This window comes from Lagopus muta, chromosome 3, assembly GCF_023343835.1.
Source record: "Lagopus muta isolate bLagMut1 chromosome 3, bLagMut1 primary, whole genome shotgun sequence".
In the NCBI taxonomy this organism is placed as follows: domain Eukaryota; kingdom Metazoa; phylum Chordata; class Aves; order Galliformes; family Phasianidae; genus Lagopus; species Lagopus muta.
The window spans coordinates 13,571,198-13,590,774 of NC_064435.1; the positions used below are offsets into that span (position 1 = coordinate 13,571,198).

The following is a 19,577-nucleotide window of genomic DNA, read 5'->3' on the forward strand; positions in this document are numbered from 1 at the left end:
GAGACCTTATGGCTCTTCTCAAATATCCGAAAGGTGATTGCAGAGAGTGGGGTTGGTCTCTTCTCACTGGTGGCAGGTGACAGGATGAGGGGAAATGGGCTCAGGTTGCACCAGGGGAGGTTTAGGTTGGATATCTTTACTGAAAGGGTTGTAAAGCGCTGGAATAGACTCCCTAGGGAGGTGCTGAGTCTCCATCCCTGAACGTGTTTAAAAGCCATTTGAATGTGGTGCTCAGGGACTTGATTTTGCAATGGGTTGTTAGTTAGGGTAGTATAATTAGGTTGTGTTTGGACTTTATGATCACAAAGGTCTTCTCCCACCTGAGCAATTCTTCCATTCTATTACTTTCTCCAGTGAGTACTCAAAAAAGGATGCAATTCTGTTGATGATGCTCATCAGTGACTCATTTTAAGACAGACAAAAATAGGTAAGGAAACACAGACCTTGTGCTAGTATTGAGCAAGTGAACTGTTTTCAACTGTTGTCTCAAATAATCTCAAGTTCAGGAGCACCGAGCTACAAGTTTTCAGGATAAATTAATGAGGAATACAAAGTGGTCAGCATCGCCCCTCCCACTCCCAGCAGATTCTACGTAGACATAGAAAACATAATACCTATGAATCTGGTCTTGCTTACTGGACCGGACAGGAGCAAGACCATCAATCTCATCGAGGAAAATAATTGAAGGCCTCATGCGATATGCCTAGAGTGAAAATCAGTAATACTGTAAGTGTAAAACAGCACTGTTTCAAGAGAAAACACATGAAAGACATTATGGTTGGCATGTCACTGCAACTAGATTTTTTTAAGAGTAACATCAGGGATCTCTACTTGTTGACTTGGAGTATCTGACATAAGTAACAGAAAGCATCAGTCTACATCAACCTACCGTGACCAGGTGACAGGAAACAAATCATTCCAGTAGTTGTTACAGCTATTTGGCAGCCATAAAGAACAAGCAGAACTTAATTCAATTACAGGTTGTGGAAGCAAGCCTCCTCTATGAATTTAAAGAACCCTGCTTTCAGACAGCATCTGTTTCCCTCTGATCTAAAGCCATCATCTCTTGCCTCTTGCAGCCTTCTCTGCGGCTGTTCTGGTGGGAGGAAATTTTTTTGCTTTGAAAGCTTTTCTCATTTTGATCTTTTCCCATTTCAAGTCTCTGATCCAAATTATGGAGGCACTGAAAAAGCAAACGCTGACATTCCTATTTCAGTGGGGAAAAAAGCCACCAACAACCCTAACGAAGTACCCAAAAGAGGATGGATGCTCTTAATAATGTTAATCACAGAAAATCACAGTTTCAACTGGGAATGGAATATACTGCATATTTCAATCTTACCTGATCAAATAACAAACGAAGTTGCCTTTCAGACTCTCCAACCCATTTGCTGAGGCAGTCTGCACCTTTCCTCACAAAAAATGCCACTCTCCTGTTCCCCTGGCTGCACTCATTCGCAAGGGCTCGTGCAACCAGGGTCTTTCCAGTTCCTGGTGGACCATAGAACAGACATCCTCTGCAATAAAAAACGATTCAGATAGGAAAAAAAAAAACATTGTGAAGAGAAGCTATTACAACCATCATCCCTAGAACAAACAACTCCTCTTACCTAACCAAAACATTTCATGTACAAGACAGCACAAATAGTTAAAGTTGGGTTAAGGTCCTGGCAGGACCTGAAGTTTTGTGCTCCGACAAAATTTCCCAAGGCAACAAAATAAATGAATAATGCAGATACCTCAGATGTACACCTGCAGAAGAGCATGTACTGCCCCAAAAGGACCTTTCCAAAACTGCTAGCAGACAAACAGGGTATTAGAGCAAACTGGGCTCAAACAAGCAACTTCTGCCCAGAAGGAGTTAACAGATGAATCACCAGGTTGCTCTTTAGCAATACGCTCCACGCTCTCGCTTTCACACAAGCATGGATTTGATATCAAGACTTGTTAGTAAAGCACTTAATTCTCTCTTAAAAAACTTTAAGTCACAGGATTTGGCCTCATAGACCATCTTCTGCTGGAGAAAAATGAGGAAGTCTAATGCTGAATAGAAAATTTAAGAAAATAAACAGAAAAGGGTATTCTGCATTTTCAGATAAACATAACCATCAGCTAAGAAAGCACTAAACATGCTGCTGTTTGAATAAGAATTTCAGTGAATAAAGAAGTAAGGCTCTGGAAGGTTTTTTTTCCATTATTCTTCTTCTAAATAATACTTCCAAAGTTTCTGACAGGAAATAATCTGAACTTATGTTTCCATATACCAGGACTGAGTTTTGATTACTAAGAATATAAGGATAATCAATAAATCTAATAACCCAATTTCATAATTGACAAGATTAGCTACGTAAGAAATGGACAGCTTCTTACTTTATCCCAAGCACAACAAACACCACAACATTCTTGTTGTAACAAGCATTACAAGTGATGATACCTGAGGACTTCATGAAAGGTGAGAAAGAGAAGCAGACTTCCAAGAACCAAATCACAAATGACTTCCATTAGACCATCTCCTCCTCCTTACAAACTGATCAAGCCAACTTGTACATAAAACTCAAAACAAAAAACACCCCAACCCAACTTTATAACACTAAGACACTTTGGAAATACATTCTCCTTTCACAGAATTTCCAACCTGCAGACAAGAAATTTTTATGCACGACAAGGCACTGCTTATGTTTGGAAGCTATATGGATGCACGCTCTGGACTCCATCCATTTTAAAGCAATTATTTTTTACTACTACTGAAACAACCCCTCACTGTTGCCAGAAGCAAGGAAACATTGATAACTCGGTTGAATATTCTCCTGAAAACAGTGAACTTACAATGAATAGTTTCTATCAGTTACCTTGGAGGCTGAATTTTGAATCTCTCAAACACCTCCGGATAAAGCAGCGGAAAAATGACCATTTCTTTTAAAGCTGCAATGTGGTCAGAAAGACCACCCACGGCATCAAATCGCACCTGAAGATCAATTCAACAGAACACACCTTGTTAACAAAGTTAGCAATTTGGATGAAGGTGTCACCAGAAGTTATGCATCAGCAACAAGGAAATGTTCTGGGCTGTTGCTGAAGTTGCCTGACAGAAACCCATCAAGCATAGCTGCAGGTGGCCCATTACTGAAAGCCTTCACAAACACTGACGCAGCAAATTAAACCACTCACCGAACTATCGATTTGCATGGGATCAACATCAGCCAGGCTTTTCCCAATTTTCACTCGATCCTTACGAACTCCCTTCAGCTCATTCTCCTCAAGGTTTACTGGAAGACACCTGATTTCAATTAAGGACAAAGAAAAAGCTGCCTTATTTCAGACGTAGCTAGAATATTTGCTTTTATGACAAGTGAACACAGAAGATTTTATTAATTAACATAAACTTCTTAAAGAGCTGATATTCATTTGAGGTCACACACTTGTTAACCTCCATGAGTAAAGAACAGAAAATGGTCACTCCAGACATTCATCTGAGACAATGGGTTTTTTTGTTTGGTTTTGTTTTTTTAAGCATGTGTGAGCATCCGTGCCAGCCAAGATGGCACAAACCTGACTACAACTTCAGAACCAGCAACTCCACATATAGGAACAATGAACACATCTTCACTTTTGTGACGAAAAAACCCCCAAAATACACTCACTGCTTTCAAAGGGTTTTTGATTGTACATTAAAAAAAAAAAAAATTACACTCCAAAGGGACACATTTCAGTGTAAATTAGCATTATGAAAGGCCTCCCACCAGTGGTCATTCCCAAGTAGTTTGCATATCAGAAAGCATACCAGTCTGAAAGACATCTGGCTGAAGACTTTTTTTGTGTGTGTGTGTGCATTTATTAAGATGGTTGTATAAGAAATGAAACCTTTGTCACTTCCTAGGTTTCTCAAATTGTTAGATATGGTGGCTTTCTCTCTGGACAAGCTACTGAGAATTGCAGAAGTAGGATTTTACTTAGAAAAAAAATAAGTAAGTGTTCCTCCCCCCATTCTCTCTTCACAGTCAAACTGCTTATAAGTAATTAATTTCTAAAAACTCTGGTTTAAAATGTTTGGTTACAATCAACAGGTGTGATTAAATACAATCGCCACTTAGTAACTATCCAAGATTAGGAGGATAACTCTCCACAGTTAGGGAAGTGCTGTTTGCTCAAATAGATTCATCCCTCCCATGTTCTCTAAATACAGTCACCTTCTTTTGATCCTGTCAACGCTCTCCTCCTCATCAGATGAGGATGACAAGGAAGGGGAAGACGATGAGGAATCATCACTGTGGGCTGCACGTCTCAGTCTGCAAGCATTTAAACAAAAGGTTAAAAAACAAACAGAATTCTCTCAATATTTGACACTACTTACTGTCTACTCTATCTCAAAACTCACTCTCCAAGATCCATTAACTTTCCAGTGCAGTGTGCTTTTTAACAATGTGATTTCAAAAGCATGTTACATTATCTTCCTCAGAACAGCAAAATTAATTTTTTTCCTCTAAAATGTTTTTATTTTACAAAGAAAGTTCATGAACAAACTGCTCATTTTGTCCACTCAACCTGGCACACTTACACATGTAGCTCTGATTATCCTCTCTGTGAAACATGACCCCTTTTCACTGATGTAAGTTAGGCTTCAAAAAACCCTTCCCTGACCATCTATTTTCAGGAATGCTGAACAAAACATTCCTAATGTGCCTATCAACAGCATCCTCTGTGCTTTAACTGCTTACAGAACCTAAGAAGCCTTCATCATTACTATGGCAATTTATCACTTCACGAGGAATTTTTCTTCTTGAAGGTAAGCTTCGTACAGAAACATTAAGTGATTTCAATAAGAAACCAGTAGTTGAGTGGTTAAAAATTCCACAAACTCTTTCATAAAGCCTTCCCTTCTAAGTCTAATGAACTTATCCTTCAACTTCATAATTTCACCTTGATGATCCTCAACAAAAAAATTTCAAGACGAAAGATTTCAGAGGGAGATTCTGGCTTCAGTTTCAGAACAAAAGAATTTCAATGACACAGCCTCAGGCATGGCCTCCATAACCATCAAATCAGTGACCCACAAATACTGTATTTTTAAAAATCCAGGAAATACCCACCTCCTCCTATCCAAAGATTGCTTTCCTTTATAGGCTTAGATTACCACGGCGATAATCATAAGGTTACCCTGTAACCACCAACAAACTGAAAGCCCTTTAAAGCTGATGAAGTAACAGGACTGAAAACACTACAAAGAAATGTCAATTATCACTGGCTGTGCACCAACCTGTTAGGCCGTTTCCGTGGGCTGGGAAGGAGTATCTCGCGTTGTCTCGGTCCTGTTGAAGACAAAGTTAAAAAAAAAAAAAGAGAGGTAACATATCTGAGAGAGTAAAATAGGAAAAGATTCAGAAAGTGTCACGTTTCATCCATTTCTAATTCCAGAGGAAATTTCAAGTGTTTGGGTCTTGTTTTTCATCAGTGCACAGTAGAAATGCGAACACATCCCTGCCTTTAAGGAGACTTGAAAGCCATAGAAGCAAGACCATCAAGCCTGTTTCATTACAGTGAGGGCGGTGAGGCAACGAAATAAGGTTGCCCAGAGCACACCAGTGGTTGGTGCCACATCCCTGGAGCCTCTCAAGGCGAGGCTGGATTAGGACTTAGGCAACTTGATCTAGCTGTGCATCTCCCTGTTCATTGCAGGGGAGCTGGACAAGATGACCTTTAAAGGTCCCATCCAACTCTAAGGACGATTACTATTATTTCAAGGACAGATGGGTCACCCTTGATTTTTAATTCTCTTCTTTATTCCCCTAACTTAAAAATCAGAAAGTTCTCAGATAGAAAGAATAGTACATTGAAGGAAAACTGGTCATATAAACTCTACATTACATATCAAAAGAAGCACCAGGAGTACAAAGCAGAAGAAATTCTGGAGCCTCACTGTAGCAGTCAGCAATAGTGCTGCAAATGCAATATAGCAGAGCAAATGAAAAAAGATCAGCAAGTGAGCCTTAGCATAGAAATATAATGTGCACAGGACACATGCATCTGACAAGACCAGAATTTACTTGCAGAATGAAGGCACAGTATTAAACGCAATGACGGGTAACTAGATATCTATTTCACTTCTGTGCAAGAAATAAACTCTTCAAAGAAACCATGCACATAACCTACTTTCCAAAGGAGCTTGGTAGGGCACAACAGTTTTCCTCTGTCGGAGCTCATAACGCTTTTGATTATCTTCAGCACCACCATCTTCTTTACCCTCAATTTCTTCTGATGATGCTACTGCACCACAATGTGACATTAAATTGTTAGGTATAGTTGCAAACAGTCCTAAAACCAGCATGCGCTACACAGGTGCCTGTAGCTTTTACTGTTACCATCACCTACATGATACAGCAGACCTGGAAAATCTTAAGACAAATTCATGCAACACATATTTCAGAAATTCCTAATCCAAAACAAGCATACAATATAGACATTGTTCAGTCCTCTCAGAAACTGTTAGGTGACTTGTCACCATACTGTTTAATAACAAAAGTCTGTCACCTTGCTTAGCTAAAATGCTGCTCCCATGAAAACAGCTACTTCAGAAAGTTGTTACTTGTTATTACCATCAAGTGTTTCCTGACAAAAAGTTTTAATAATCTACAGTGGTAAGAATAAACAATCTAGCTCCCAAGTTCCAGCTGTGCCCAGGCCCAGTCATCATTCATCTCAAATCCTTCCCTTGGTTTCCTCCCTGCCACTGCACATCCCTGATCTTCTCTGAGCTTCTGGTAGTTAGTGGCAAAGCTTTTCTCGGGTTCTGTCTCCACTCTTTTTCATTTAGAAAGTTCCCACAAGGATCATCTAACTTACTGCCTTCGTCACCATTTTCCTCTTAAAAACTTCAACTTTTCCCAGCACTTCCAAGTTAACGTGGTCTTTTGTGACTTAACCTCACTCATCTCTTTTCACACTGAGTAAGCTCCTTATTACAGGCCCCAAAGCAGCTTCCATAGACTACCTGCTAAAGTACAAAAACAGGTAACACCAAGTTCTGCCCAGCTGATCTTCGCACTTGCGAGGAGATTCTCATATGCCTCTGGCAGCCTAGTTTACTTCCCAAAATTTCTTTCCATGCTGCTCAAAACCATGAAAAGGAGGCTTTTGGCTAGGACATAGTAAAGAAAAATTGAAAACAGAACTAACCTTCAAGCTCTTGTTGACTGTCAGCTACATCACCTCCTCCAATTTCCTTCTTTTCACAGGAATACATATCAAGGTTTTCCTAATGAAAAGCAACAAGAAACATCAGTCACAAAAGTGCAGAAGAACGCATGTCTGCTGCCTACACAGTAACATTATCAGAGGACAATATACACACAAAAATACATTAACACACAGGAAGAGTGAACAGGATCATGATTATGACATCTACAGTTTGTAACAAAAATTTCTGTACTATGCCAGGGCGCACTTGAGGAGGTTAAACACTTACCTGGATACACAACTGCGTGTATTAGCCAATAACCCAACAGCGTGGCAGAATCAAGGAAAAAGAAACAACTTCTAGCAACACTAAGAAATAAAACCAAAACCACCACAACCAACACCAAAATAGCTCAGAGGCAGGTGAGAGATGTTACACCAGGTACTGCGGACACCTGCGTTGACGTTCTGCGCTCCTAGGCAACCTGCGCCTTGAGGAGGGGGATTGGAACTCTGACCTCCGGGGGTCCTTTCTAACCTCTACCACTCTGTAACTTGAGGGAAATACAAAGGAATTCAGAGCTAAACAAAAATCCAAAGGCAGATTTTAAACATCTTAATAGTCTATGTGCCTATAGTTCAAACGCACAGCAGACATTTGTAATCTAATAGAGAAAAACTAAGAGTAAATGCGGCATACAACTTTGACAGTGTTGAATTTAAAGGGCATTAAGATCCTGAGAAGAAACACAGAAACCATCCATTGCCTTTTGTTAAATTTGCCAACTATAAGTGTTCTTGAACACGATGAGAAAGAAGATTAAGGAACGAAGCAAAAACAGCTAAGTTACACAAATGGGATGGAAAGCATCAGGTAATCTTTGTGAATTCAGTTCTCAACCAGAACTTTTAATAAGACTTGGAGTAAAAACTCAAGCCCTGAAACAAGTATTTGTTTGACTGGATCTTGTTTCAAATGGATTTTTAACTCCATTCCAAAACCGTAAGCCAGTTCAGAAACTGTGTTATAAGACGTGAGGTAACACTAAGCTGTTAAAGTACATCTTCTGCAGAAGGTATTTCTTCCACTCTTAAAGGATGTCTGTAGTACCATACCAAAAGTTCTGATTAGAGAGCTAAAATGCACAATATTGCATTGCAGAAAATGTATCGTCCTTAACCAGTAATGAATTCTTTGGAAGGAACTGATTGCAGCTAAATTAAAATTACTACTAAATTACTTGCCTATGCAAAATATTCAACTTATGCAAAAATGATAAAATAAGTGAGTATTTACTTCAGCATTGCTGAACACCCCAAAGTCTTCCAAGCCCTTTTTATGGCGTCAACGCATCTTCTCCATGTCATCCATCTTTTGCAACACTGCTTCTGCAGTACTAAGACGAAAAGTTGACGTGTAAGAATGCAGATAGGCAAGTACCCAAAAAATTAAAATGGAACACAGCTTCAGTACAACATTTTAATATGGCATGCACAAGGCAGAAGTCACGGACACCAAGCTGAGTTCTTAAATATTAAGAAAAAAAATAGTATCAAATGTTTCTTTTTATTTATTTTACACAGATTGAAGCACAAGTATTTGAGGATGTGCCAACATGCACTGTTTGCAGATTTTCCCTCTTGCTGAGCACAATTTAAAGCATGTATATGAATGCAGGAGGAAAGTAAGAATTCTGAAGATCATAGCAGGACCATTATAGAGAAATTCTGATAGCATTACAACCACGCAGAGCAGCTTGAGTACTGTTAAAAACTACCAGTCATCTTGGCTTAACTGACACAAGCTGCTTATTCCTCCTGTAACTATAATCTCTGTTTCTTGTTTTGCCATAATTATATGTGCAGGAAAAATAATCCCTGCTGCTGTCACATTGTGCGAATCTTTTAGATAACAGTACCAACTTGAGCTCCAGAACCAGAGAAAAGCCACGGCAAAAAATGCAGAGTTGCTACATTATTTCACTTTGGCTCTATCAAACTTCTCTTAGCATCTTACCTGAGAGTTAAGTGTAAAAGTTTGCTAGAAATGAAGACATCTGATACTAAGAAAACTATTGAAAACAGCATGTTAAATCTAAGGAAAATTGCAATGTAAAGCTATCATTTTTGGTCAGAAGACAACACAGAAAGGCACAGAACCCACATGCAAAAGGCACTAAGAGCATGAAGATTCCTCATCCCATACCTCTCTCTGTTGTCAAGAGAAAGACAAAGTCCATAGGCAGTACTGTGTCATGGCATAAAGCCTGCTAATAAGGCTCATTTAGCAGGTCAGCAAGGAAAGAACACTTACTTTGTTATAAGTGCATCAAAGAGAATAGACTGATTTGTAGCAGCGTAACGGCTTCGTCGGAACTCCAAATCCCCATTTTCTTCATGGATTTGTTTGACAGCTTTTGCATCAGCGCTCATTTTCAGTGTCCTTGTGACTGAAATACAGTAAATACGTGAAATATTTTGAGACAGTAAAGATGCGATTCCCCTTCTTTCATCATTGTTCTTCTAAAATGTAAAAGCAAGCAAACAGAAAACCTGAAGTGGATTTTTTTCTTTAAATACAGATTTAGAAGTTTTTGTCATGAGCACAGCACTCTGCTTAGTGCTTGTTTGGAACACAAAGTCTACTTAAAAGGATGACCTGTACAAAAACTTTATTACTGAAACGTCCAGTAGAGAAAACTACAAATACTTCTCCAAAGTGTTTTGCTCCATCCATCTAAAATGTATCTAAGTATCTCACAGCATTAAAAAAAATTGTTAAAAAAAAGGCAATTGTTTAAAGAAAAGGCAAGCCTTCTCTTAGGATGCAAGTGCTTCATGACCCTGTGTAAGCATGGATCATTTTTGCTTTCTACATCATGACACAACAGCTTAAGAACTGTTATGTAATAATATAAATAAGAACTACTTCAAGATATACATCCAAATGCTGGAAAACTCCAGCTCCTGCTTTCTTTGAAAGCCTGCCTAGCATTTAACATAGTACATCCTTTTTCACAAGTTTGTTACTTGCACTGCCATTGAAATATTGACCAGAGGACACTGGGAAGGTAACAGCTACACCACAGTCTTAGTATGATGACAGCTACGCCTTGATCTTAGTTTCATAGTTAGCACTGACAAGTGTGGACCTGCTAAATAACATGCTTTTACAATCAGCACATGAACAACAGCATGTGAAATGCTCCATTTCAGGCACTTGCTCTGCTTTAGCCAATAGCTGGTAGGACACTGCACAGATCTAGCGGATTTTGCCAGGTGTCAGAAAGTGATCTCTCTGCACCAAGTGCTGCTTCCTTCAGCTCTGCAGTTTGGTTCTAAGTCAAACCCATGAACGTCAGTGAAACCTTCCAACCATCAGTGGATTTGTGCATCTCCTGACCAAACTGCTCTTTAAATTAGATATATTGTAATAGTGTAGTAGTCCCACCTATTTGCCAGAACAACTGTCCATTATTTTGTGTCCTGCAGACTACAGAAACCCCATGCAAAAGAGAAACCCGAGGTAAGAATCAGATTCCTCAATGCTTAAGAACTAGCTGGAATTCGTGCTGCATTCTATTAATTCCTTGAAAGCCCAGGAAGAATATCTTCCTATTTACATAAAGCCCATAGGAAATTCATTCTCTTTGAAACATATTAGTTTTGGCTGATGAGTTTCAAAAGTTCTGGGGCCAAGTGAAATAGACAAAGTGAACAATTCAAATAAGAATCCTAGTGAATTACAACTGCTTACCTTCCTTATGTTCTTCTTTTTTCAGGTCAGATTTTGTCTTTGTCAATTGCCTACATTAAGAGAGAATAAAGTAGGGAGAAAAAAGTTACTGTATCAGCCCCATTAAGAATTGGGAACTTCACCACCTTTATAATCCAGTACACAAAGAAAAGCCTTTAACCTACATGCAGGATTCAGACCCCAAATCTGTCACGTAACACATGCTCACAGTTCTATACAAACATACACTTCCTAATGTGCTGTAATGCTATAATGGATAGAAAGTACAGCAATAATATCAGGATGGCAAATTCTTTGGCTACAGCAAATGAGAACAAGCCCCAACGCAGCAACTGTGGACACAAACATGAAGGAAATAAAGCTGCCTACCTCTGGAAAGCCTCAGGTACAAAGGGATCTCCAGTGAGTGCCAACCCTTCAATGAGGTCTGGGAAGGGCTGGATCCTGGTTCCACCCCTTCTGGTCACTCAGCTACACTGCACACAGCTGAGTCCCCCTGGGTTGGCCCTGCCTTCCCATCAGGAGCTCAATCACTGGTTCAGGCTGTGACTTAGCATTTCCACTACACGTGCTCATCTTGAAATCTCAAAATATGAACTATATCTCATGAACCAAAGCGGAAGAGAGACCTCCAAAAAGCTGGGAAAGGATGCATGGTTTTTGGACAAGCAGAAGACTTTCCTTCTGCCTCAAAGTACTGATAGTGGTATTAACATACCCAGAGAGCTCTACGGATTCTTACCTGTAGACTTATCATTACAAGACTCACTAGGTGTGCTTGCCCTCTTGTTTTTCACTATACGCTGAACACAGATTAAGTGTATATAAATACAGTACTTTCCAAAGGGTCTCCTATTCACATTTTCACTCAATATTTCCATACTTGTCTCAAAGCTGGAATCTGAATGCACAGTGATGTTTTCTCTTATTGGTCTTAAACAGTATCCACGGAAACATTCCATTTTGCCAGAGGAAAATCTCTGTGAAAAGAAGGAAATAAGAATACGTTCATTGGAATCATATTTATTCATCTGAGAATGGATTCTGAAGAGCAAAGCACAGCAGCTTGGGTACCGCTGGGTACAAGATAAGACTCCTTGGAACTCAGTCACAGCCACTAACACATTTTGTTTTCAGTCTTACCAACACATTCTGTAGCAAGCTCATCTATAAAGGTGTCCAGCAGCTTAGGAGTCCAGTCACGGGTATGGATCTTGAAAATTTCTTTTCTAGCCTGGAAACAAAAAATTGTTGCATTTCATTTTGTCCTATGTTTTTCCTAAAAACAGCAACAACAAAAGAAACAACACTCCCTCAAAAGCTTCATAATACTACAAACAGTTTGCTTGTCTGCTAAACGTTTGGTGCAGTTGACACGATAGAGGGAAAGGATGCCATCCACAGGGACCTGGACAGGCTTAAAAGGTGGGCCCATGCCAACCTCATGAAGTTCAACAAGGCCAAGCACAGGGCCCTGCACCTGGGTTGGGGCAGTCCCAAGTACAAATACAGGCTGGGTGGAGAACGGCTTGAGAGCAGAGAAGGATTTGGGAGTGTTTGTTGATGAAAGACTCAACGTGAGCTCGCAATGCACACTTGCAGCCCAGAAGGCCATTTGTATACTGGCATGCATTGAAAGAAGTGCAACCAGCAGGTTGAGAGGGGTGACTCTGCCCCTCTGCTCTGCTTTTGTGAGACCCCACCTGGAGTACTGTGTCCAGTTCTGGGGCACCAACACAAGAAGGACATTGAGCTGCTGGAGCAAGTCCAGAGGGCCACAAAGACAATCAGAGGGCTAAAGCATCTCCTCTATGAGGACAGGCTGGGAGAACTGAAGCTTTTCAGCATAGAGAAGTCTCCAGGGAGATCTTTTAGCACCTGAAGAAGGTCTACAGGAAAGCTGGGGAGGGACTTTTTATAGGGAGAAGGAGTGACATGACAAGGGGAAATGGGTTTAATCTGGTCGAGCATGGATTTAGACTAGATAGTAGGAAGAAATTCTTCACTGTGAGGGTGGTGAGACACTGGAACAGGTTGCCCAGTGAGGTTGTGGATGCTCCCTCCCTGGAGATGTTTAATGCCAGGCTGGATGGGGTTTTGAGCAGCCTGGTTTAGAGGGAGGTGTCCCTGCCTATAGCAAGGGGATTGCAAGTAGATGATCTTTAGATCACTCCCAACCCAAACCATTCTATAGTTAATTTAACATGTTCATTTTCAAGCAGGAAATCTAATAATTCTAAGTTTATCTTTTTTTCTGAGAACCTGCAGCTAAAGAAAGGGCAATTCTAGCTTACATGAAAGTTTCCAAAATACGTGACCTAATGATCTTCAGCAAAAAAGCATAGAAAAGAAAAACTATCATGAAAAGCATTTTTTATTTTCCCCCTCCAAGAAATTTCTCTTAAATTTGGAAAATTTCATGCTGACAGTCCCATCAGTTCACTGCACTTGCTTTTCTGTCAGTTCATTCAAGTAAAGTAATTCTAGTACCACTCTTCAAGCTGCTGCAATTTCTGTAAAGAAAATAACTATGACTCAAACTGGACACCAGTTGTAACCTTGGTTAATCACTGCCACTGAACTAGAAGCTTCCCAAGCCCTTCCCCTCTGCAGCGCACTTCACATCTTCACCCAAGCCTCTGTCAATATGAAGCAGTAAGAATGTCAGCTATTACAGGTAACTCCCAATTAGAACAATCTAATGAAGTACGCCTCCATCCACTCATAAGTGAATTACTGAGACCAAGAGCAGAATTTCAAGGTGAAAATGCCCAAGCAGATTAAGTAATTAAGCAAACAAAACAACTTTGGGAAAGCTCCAAATACATTCCATCACCAGTCATGATACAAGTTTTTATGCAAGCAAAAAGTAATTATTGAGGATGTACACCACTTCCTTCACCTTCAAGATGAGAGAACAGTAGTTTAAAGCCAATTTGCATTTTCATTCCTTCTTAAAACATGCCAGTGACAAGCAACATCCTGTTTTTCTTGACTAGTCACAGTGAAACCAAAAATAAAGTAGAGTGAACTACTTGTTGAAGTTGTCATCATATATATTCAGCAGCAGATTTGCTCTGCACAGTATGGAAGTGTCTCCAGATATCAGCCTTACATCCAATCTGCACAACTTTTTGCTATGAAATCCGACTTTGTCACATTAGCATTAAGGTTGTATTTACTTTCTGACCTCTTTATTTGGGAGGCCAAAGAAGAATTCACGGTCGAAGCGTCCAGGTCTTCGTAACGCAGGATCGATGGAATCCAGTCGGTTGGTCGCACCGATGACAACCACCTCCCCTCTGCTGTCTAACCCATCCATGAGTGCCAGAAGCGTTGATACGATGGAGCTGATGGAAAAAATACAATTTTTATTCCCCGGTTCAGTAAGTTTTGATACAATCCACATGACTTAGTGTTGTGTTCAGCTTTGGGCACCTCAATACAGAAAGGACACTGAGCTTGCTGAAACAGGTCTAAAGAAAGCCAAGTAGGCTTGTGAAGGGCTTGGAGAACATGGCCTATGAGAAGCTAGTTAAAGAAACTGGGGCCATTTAGCCTGGGGAAGAGGAGGTGGAGTGGAGACCTTATGGCTCTTCTCAAATATCCGAAAGGTGATTGCAGAGAGTGGGGTCGGTCTCTTCTCACTGGTGGCAGGTGACAGGATGAGGGGAAATGGCCTCAGGTTGCACCAGGGGAGGTTTAGGTTGGATATCTTTACTGAAAGGGTTGTAAAGCGCTGGAATAGGCTCCCTAGGGAGGTGCTGAGTCTGCATCCCTGAACGTGTTTAAAAGCCATTTGAATGTGGTGCTCAGGGACTTGATTTTACAATGGGTTGTTAGTTAGGGTAGTATAATTAGGTTGTGTTTGGACTTTATGATCTCAAAGGTCTTCTCCCACCTGAGCAATTCTTCCATTCTATTACTTTCTCCAGTGAGTACTCAAAAAAGGACACAATTCTGTTGATGATGCTCATCAGTGACTCATTTTAAGACAGACAAAAATAGGTAAGGTAACACAGACCTTGTGCTAGTATTGAGCAAGTGAACTGTTTTCAACTGTTGTCTCAAATAATCTCAAGTTCAGGAGCACCGAGCTACAGGTTTTCAGGATAAATTAATGAGGAATACAAAGTGGTCAGCATCGCCCCTCCCACTCCCAGCAGATTCTACGTAGACATAGAAAACATAATACCTATGAATCTGGTCTTGCTTACTGGACCGGACAGGAGCAAGACCATCAATCTCATCGAGGAAAATAATTGAAGGCCTCATGCGATATGCCTAGAGTGAAAATCAGTAATACTGTAAGTGTAAAACAGCACTGTTTCAAGAGAAAACACATGAAAGACATTATGGTTGGCATGTCACTGCAACTAGATTTTTTTTAGAGTAACATCAGGGATCTCTACTTGTTGACTTGGAGTATCTGACATAAGTAACAGAAAGCATCAGTCTACATCAACCTACCGTGACCAGGTGACAGGAAACAAATCATTCCAGTAGTTGCTACAGCTATTTGGCAGCCATAAAGAACAAGCAGAACTTAATTCAATTACAGGTTGTGGAAGCAAGCCTCCTCTATGAATTTAAAGAACCCTGCTTTCAGACAGCATCTGTTTCCCTCTGATCTAAAGCCATCATCTCTTGCCTCTTGCAGCCTTCTCTGCGGCTGTTCTGGTGGGAGGAAATTTTGTTGCTTTGAAAGCTTTTCTCATTTTGATCTTTTCCCATTTCAAGTCTCTGATCCAAATTATGGAGGCACTGAAAAAGCAAACGCTGACATTCCTATTTCAGTGGGGAAAAAGGCCACCAACAACCCTAACGAAGTACCCAAAAGAGGATGCTCTTAATAATGTTAATCACAGAAAATCACAGTTTCAACTGGGAATGGAATATACTGCATATTTCAATCTTACCTGATCAAATAACAAACGAAGTTGCCTTTCAGACTCTCCAACCCATTTGCTGAGGCAGTCTGCACCTTTCCTCACAAAAAAAGCCACTCTCCTGTTCCCCTGGCTGCACTCATTCGCAAGGGCTCGTGCAACCAGGGTCTTTCCAGTTCCTGGTGGACCATAGAACAGACATCCTCTGCAATAAAAAACGATTCAGATAGGAAAAAAAAAAACATTGTGAAGAGAAGCTATTACAACCATCATCCCTAGAACAAACAACTCCTCTTACCTAACCAAAACATTTCATGTACAAGACAGCACAAATAGTTAAAGTTGGGTTAAGGTCCTGGCAGGACCTGAAGTTTTGTGCTCCGACAAAATTTCCCAAGGCAACAAAATAAATGAATAATGCAGATACCTCAGATGTACACCTGCAGAAGAGCATGTACTGCCCCAAAAGGACCTTTCCAAAACTGCTAGCAGACACACAGGGTATTAGAGCAAACTGGGCTCAAACAAGCAACTTCTGCCCAGAAGGAGTTAACAGATGAATCACCAGGTTGCTCTTTAGCAATACGCTCCACGCTCTCGCTTTCACACAAGCATGGATTTGATATCAAGACTTGTTAGTAAAGCACTTAATTCTCTCTTAAAAAGCTTTAAGTTACAGGATTTGGCCTCATAGACCATCTTCTGCTGGAGAAAAATGAGGAAGTCTAATGCTGAATAGAAAATTTAAGAAAATAAACAGAAAAGGGTATTCTGCATTTTCAGATAAACATAACCATCAGCTAAGAAAGCACTAAACATGCTGCTGTTTGAATAAGAATTTCAGTGAATAAAGAAGTAAGGCTCTGGAAGGTTTTTTTTCCATTATTCTTCTTCTAAATAATACTTCCAAAGTTTCTGACAGGAAATAATCTGAACTTATGTTTCCATATACCAGGACTGAGTTTTGATTACTAAGAATATAAGGATAATCAATAAATCTAATAACCCAATTTCATAATTGACAAGATTAGCTACGTAAGAAATGGACAGCTTCTTACTTTATCCCAAGCACAACAAACACCACAACATTCTTGTTGTAACAAGCATTACAAGTGATGATACCTGAGGACTTCATGAAAGGTGAGAAAGAGAAGCAGACTTCCAAGAACCAAATCACAAATGACTTCCATTAGACCATCTCCTCCTCCTTACAAACTGATCAAGCCAACTTGTACATAAAACTCAAAACAAAAAACACCCCAACCCAACTTTATAACACTAAGACACTTTGGAAATACATTCTCCTTTCACAGAATTTCCAACCTGCAGACAAGAAATTTTGACGCACGACAAGGCACTGCTTATGTTTGGAAGCTATATGGATGCACGCTCTGGACTCCATCCATTTTAAAGAAATTATTTTTTACTACTACTGAAACAACCCCTCACTGTTGTCAGAAGCAAGGAAACAATGATAACTCGGTTGAATATTCTCCTGAAAACAGTGAACTTACAATGAATAGTTTCTATCAGTTACCTTGGAGGCTGAATTTTGAATCTCTCAAACACCTCCGGATAAAGCAGCGGAAAAATGACCATTTCTTTTAAAGCTGCAATGTGGTCAGAAAGACCACCCACGGCATCAAATCGCACCTGAAGATCAATTCAACAGAACACACGTTGTTAACAAAGTTAGCAATTTGGATGAAGGTGTCACCAGAAGTTATGCATCAGCAACAAGGAAATGTTCTGGGCTGTTGCTGAAGTTGCCTGACAGAAACCCATCAAGCATAGCTGCAGGTGGCCCATTACTGAAAGCCTTCACAAACACTGACGCAGCAAATTAAACCACTCACCGAACTATCGATTTGCATGGGATCAACATCAGCCAGGCTTTTCCCAATTTTCACTCCATCCTTGTGATCTCCCTTCAGCTCATTCTCCTCAAGGTTTACTGGAAGACACCTGATTTCAATTAAGGACAAAGAAAAAGCTGCCTTATTTCAGACGTAGCTAGAATATTTGCTTTTATGACAAGTGAACACAGAAGATTTTATTAATTAACATAACCTTCCCTGGCACCGAGGTCAGGCTGACAGGCCTGTAGTTCCCCGAATCCTCCTTACCACCTTTCTTGTACATGGGAGTCACATTGGCAAGCCTCCAGTCTTCTGGGACCTCACCAGTCAACAAGGAGCGCTGACAGATGATGGAAAGCGGCTCGGCTGTCACCTCCGCCAGTTCCTTCAGCACTCTCGGGTGGATCTGCTCCTTCTTCAGTGCAAGCCCGCGCCGCCCGCCCGCCTCCTCCGCTCACGGCCGCGCCTCCATCTTGCGTCTCACAAACTACTGCACTTCTTTTGGGGCGGGGGGGCGGCGGCCGAGCCGGGAACTCCCAACGCCGCCCGGGCCCTCGCCTCGCCGCCGCCCGCGGCGCGCACTCGCCTCCTCCTGGCGCCTCGCTGCCCCGGGGCGGCCGCGCGGGGAGGACGGGCAGCGGCGGCCGTGCCTCTGCCTCCCTCGCAGGGAGCGGGGGCGGAGCCGCTCGCCGCCCCGCCGCCGCCCCGCTCGTCGGCGGCGGACACCCGGCGGAGGCCGGTCCGGGCCCGCGGCGGTGCCCGCTAAGTTAGTGCCCGACCGTCCGCTTCTTCCACCCGCGGCTTTCCGCACGTGCCCGGCCCTGAGCGACGGCGGCGCGGCGCGGTCCCGAGCCGCCGTGCCGCGGGCGGGGGAAGAGACGACCCGCACAGCCCCGTGCTCTGGCTAGAGGTGGAACTTGGGCATCTTTCTCCAGCCGTCTCGGACACGTCGCTGTTAGCTGCCACCGAGATACTTTGCGACGCACCGTGCTTACATAGTATGTAGGCTGCTCCGAAAGTCATGCCGCCCGCTGCTTTCCTTGGAAACGACAACAAACACAAAGAGCACAGTAACACCGGAGGACAGAGCAAATTCTCAGCTAAGAAATGCTATTTTTCAACAGCCACACCATCAGCTATGTATTTTTGCCAGCAGTGAACGGCTGCACGCTGCGCTCACAGAGATGTGCACTACTGGAGCTCACCTGCTGTTTCTCAGCGTTTCACCAGCCACCACCTCCCTGTGCTCACATCCCATTTTGGTGTCCGTAAGCATTCAGCAAGCATCCATGAATGTCAGTGCCATTTCTTCCACATGCGGGAATTCAATTCCACACCTTTACTTCATACAGACTTCCGTATCAGACACCATTCTATCGGATTGCCCCTCTGCTGCCATCTGCCACACGACAAAATGTAACACGGCAGTGGTGGGCAGGTTCAGCTGCTGTACCACCTCTGACCGTGTTGGCCAACGTTATAGAATAGGAGGCATGACTTTCGGAGCAGCCTTTCCCTTTCCTCCATCACTATTTGCAGCTTTGGCTCAGACCCTACATGTGATTGATTCCCAAAGGAGAAAAAGCAGAAAGTGGCTCGTGGGAACCGCTTACAGTAACAGGGAACAACTCATGGCACAGTGAGGCTTCTAAGTTTCTAAAACTGTAGAAATGTGCTTTGTTATTGAGATGAACAACAGGAGATGTTTGCGCATAGCCTGAAGATCAAGTTTGTGTGAGAGGAATGCTCCTGGTTCTTCCTTTCCAGTCACTCCTTGTAAGGATGAAGTCGTTGAGCTGCCATGCAGAGAGCTGACTGCATACGATTGTATGGTGATAAGGGATGAGGAGAACCTGGGAAGCACAAGAGTGCGTTGTATGCAGCTCAGAAACTCTTACAGAC

General features: G+C 41.7%; 1 pseudogene; it reads right to left on the reverse strand.

Moving 5' to 3' along the window:
• Nucleotides 1-18,933, reverse strand: part of LOC125690835 (ATPase family AAA domain-containing protein 2-like) — a 31,971-nt pseudogene extending 13,038 nt beyond the window's left edge.
• Nucleotides 18,934-19,577: the final 644 nt, after the last annotated feature.